Genomic DNA, 4,133 nt, shown 5'->3' with positions numbered 1-4,133 from the left:
CGTGGGCAGCGGGGGAAAGATGGTGAAGTACAAATCAAGAAGAGAATTCATGTTGAGCTAATTTTTTTTAAAAAATGAAAGGTTTGAAAGGATAATTATTTCAATTATTTTACTTTCTTTTATACCTAGAACTCTCTTCAAACAGAAGTCTTTGTGTTACAGCACAATCTCTGAGATAGAATATGCATTTGGGTAAAAAACAACCTACCAAATGTGTATCACATAGCAGGAAGTATAGATCATGTGTGCAGTTGAATCAGTGAAAAAGTGTAAAATATGCCAAATGCATACCTAAAAGAGGCCATCCTACTCTTTGGAAGCACATACAAAATTGAAAAACAAAAACAAAAAGAGACTCAGAATTACTTTAGAATGTTCTAATCAATAAATTGACATAAAATTGATGTACAGAAGAAAAGCCTGGCAGAAATATATTATTCCCAGTTTTATATTAAGAGTAAAATTAGCAAATTACTAGTAAAATCAGGGGTGGAAGCTCACACAGACAATTTTCAATTAATTCATGATGTATCTGCTTTATAGAGTAGTATGTACTCATTTTTAAAAAGACAAATAATATATTTTATCAGAACACAAAAGTTTACATACTGTACAATCAAAGCTATGCAAAAAAAATTCATGGACAAGAAAATGATTGAATAAATACATGCAAAGTCCTTGTCTCTGAGTAGTGAGATTGTAGATATTATTTTCTCCTTTTGTTTTTATATATCACTATAAGACTCTATGCTTCTCAGGGAACTCATTTTAAATAACAATTTTCAAAACAACTGATTTACTCCGTTTTTCAAGGAAGACTGACATGTAAGCCTTTTGGCCAAAGTAGAAACTGTAGCATCATGAAAAGAAGCTTCATGTCACAGGCCTATCCTGATTGGTTTATTACCAGTGAATTTTTGGAATTTTTTTACTGAGAAGAAATGTGAGTTCATTTTCGCGGCTGGGAAGGAGAGAATGCTGGAGTACAATGTTAGTGTCTGCCGTAGACCGGGAAGGAATCCCAGCAGCCTCATGTGTGTTGGCTGAACCTAATGGTGGCCAAGGGTGGTCATCTGAATTCACAAGTGCTAGTCTAGTTTCTCAACTAGCTAGGAGGCTGGAAAGTTTCAAAGTCCTCATTTCTCCTAGTGTTTATCATTGACATTGCCTAGGAAACTGTCGGAAATGCATAATCTCAGGCCTGAAACAAAGTATTCGATTCAGAATTGGCATTTTAATTAGATCCCCCAGGTGGTTTGAAAGAATACTAATGTTTGAGAAACTCTGCTCTAGCCCAGCAGTTCATCTTCTGTAAAAGAGATTCCTAGCATCAGACTCCTAGTGTGGTTTTCAGAGATAAATGAGGTAATGCACATGAAAAACTTATAATGCCTGATATATAGTAAACAGTAGATAATCACAGACATTATATTACTATCAAATTTCTCTAATATTTTCTGATACTTCATATACAAGTATATTAAGATCCCACCTAAACCATAAAAGTTCATTGGTATTTGCATTCTAAACTCAGAAGTAAACAAACTCTACCTCCTAAAATATTTATATCAACATCAAATTCCATAGAGTGAACACTAATGAGCCCAAGAACTCAAAGAACTCAGACTCATCAAGCAAAGATGCAATCATGTTAGGTTGATGAAGGAAGACTAGGGACTTAGGTATTTGCAATCATTCTGATGAGAACTGAAATAAGAGAGTTCATAGACAGAAAATCCAATTCCCCAGAGTCCCAGTTCCCCAAACATTCTAACAAATTCGAGGGTTTTTTTTAATTTTAAAAAGTATCTCTATTACAAATTGGAAAAATATGGAACACTTCACAAATTTGCGTGTCATCCTTGTGCAGGGGCCATGCTAATCTTCTCTGTGTCGTTCCAATTTTAGTATATGTGCTGCCAAAGCAAGCATAAATTTGAGTTTTTATTAAAATTTACAGACTTCCCCCCCACCTTTCCAAACATTTTTATCTCATCCATTCTTTTTGTTCATAGCCCATGACATTTAAACTGCAGAATTTTTGGCAAATTTTGCATCAGGGATTTAACAGAGAGAAACAATACAAGGCAGAAATAAAGGAGGATGAAGTTACTTATAACAATACGTAATCATGCATTTATTTCTTAATTTCATCCACACTTAGTTTACATGTGTTATATGTGAGAAAAAATAGAGAGAGAGAGCGGAAATGAAGGGGGGAAACATAGGTTAACACATATATAACACGATTAGTGCTTATATAAAAAGAAGTGATCTCTTTTTGTGAAAAAAGTGGCTAAGGAGTATCCTTTGAAGAGAAAACTGTCATATGAGAAGCTTTAGGATAATTATTTTATTTTTAGTCAGTTTATTCAGGCCCCAAGAGCATAAACCTGCTGAATTTTCTCTCCCTTCTTTAACATACCATATAAAATGATCTTTCTCATCTGTCTCTGCTCAAGGACATTTATTTCCTTTCCATGTTGTTCTATGCACATGTCGTTTTCTTCTCTGCAGTCAGAGTAGGATGCTGACCTGATGCATTCAGCAGGGGCAGGAAGGGCGGCAGGGAGATGTATTGCTCTCTGTGCCTTAATATCCTGGCTGAACACACACCGTTAGGTACACAGCCACACATTTGGTTGACAGAGTTGCCTGTGACCCGTGCGACAGGGATTAATGGGCATCTATTCTCAGCATCTTACCTTAGTAAACCTCAGGTCACCTTTATTGTTTGGAGATACTCCCTTATTTCCCCACCTGTGCTTGAAAACCCTCTTCTTTGCCTTCAGGGCCACTGACTCACCCTGATTGTCCTTCCTTCAAAGTGAATAATCAGAGTGAGGACAGGGTTATAATAAATGGAGAGCTGTCGCTTTCTGAAAAGCAGAAAACATTATGCTTAAGTTAAATATGAGTCAAGATCTTTACTGTAAAAGCTAGTGTTTTTGTACTCCAGGATGCAAACATTGCTTTGAATCTCTGGCCATTGGTTTTCTCTTCCATAAAGAGAAGAAACTGAATATAATCAGTCTTGTGAATAAATTCATTTCTAATCAAACTCAAGAGTCTCTAAGTGGCATCTATGTTACATTCTAGAAGTCGTTTTGATTCAATTGTGGTGTTTTTTTTTGCTTTTGATTCTCAGGTACTGAATGTGCCTTTAAGATTTTCTGCAGTAAATTAAAAAGTTCATATCCTGTGTTTTAAAAGTAGCTTCAAGCTAGAAACAGATTAACTTTTGGAATTAAGTTATTGTAGCTTTATGTCCTCGATCCTGCATAATCATTGATGTCACTATTTCTTGTGTTTGCTTCTGTTTCAGGATTCTAATTTCTTCTAACAAATTCCATTCTTGCCCTTGGCGACCTGTAAGTTGGCATTAAAGAGTTGCCTGTTGTATCAACCAGGACATTTTCTGTTACAAATAACAGAAGATCTCATCAAAATTGGCTTATAAAAAATAAAATAGAATTTACTGGTTCTCATTTTTAAGTAATTCTGGTGGTAGACATAGCTTCAGGCATGATGATACAATTGCTCAAGGGATGTTATGTGTATCTTGTTCATTTCTCTGATGTTGCTATTGACTGCACTGTGCCCACTGAAGATTCAGATGTTGAAGCCCAAACCCCCAATGTGACCATCTTTGGAGAAAGGGCTTTTAAGATGGTTAAATGAGATCATAAGGATATGGTCCTAATCCGACAGGACTTAGGACCTGAGAAGTTTAGAGAATTAAGGAGACTTAATTTAGATTAAGTCAACCAGGCTAAAAGAAAGGCACACAGAAAAAGCAGAGAAGGGAGAAAAATGTGTGGAAGAGCATGATGCATTTGAGGACTCCTAAGGATATCGACAGGATTGGTATCCTTACAAGAAGAAAGAGTGAGCTTAAAGACCACATGAGGACACAGTCAGAAGCCTGTAAGCCAGTAAGAGCGTCTTCATCAGAACAGCACCCTGCTGACACCCTGATCTCTCGACTTCCAGCCTCCAGAACTGTAAGAAAATAAATTCCTGTTGTTTCAGCCACCCAGTCTATGGTATTTTCTTATGGCAGCCCAAGTAGAGTAATGCAGCTTTTCACTGTGGGTTTGCTCCTTGTGATAGGTTAAAGTTAGCTATAAATT

General features: G+C 36.3%; 1 non-coding gene across 1 annotated transcript; it reads right to left on the bottom strand.

Moving 5' to 3' along the window:
* Window positions 1–1,825: 1,825 nt before the first annotated feature.
* Window positions 1,826–1,928, bottom strand: LOC112440817 (U6 spliceosomal RNA). The gene has a single exon (XR_003028815.1). It is a non-coding gene; the product is annotated as a U6 spliceosomal RNA (small nuclear RNA).
* Between the last annotated feature and the right edge of the window lie 2,205 nt (window positions 1,929–4,133).

Source organism: Pan paniscus, chromosome 7, assembly GCF_029289425.2.
Source record: "Pan paniscus chromosome 7, NHGRI_mPanPan1-v2.0_pri, whole genome shotgun sequence".
Classification (NCBI taxonomy): Eukaryota; Metazoa; Chordata; class Mammalia; order Primates; family Hominidae; genus Pan; species Pan paniscus.
The sequence above is the reverse complement of the archived record's forward strand: the minus strand, read 5'-3'. Positions and strand labels throughout refer to the sequence as shown.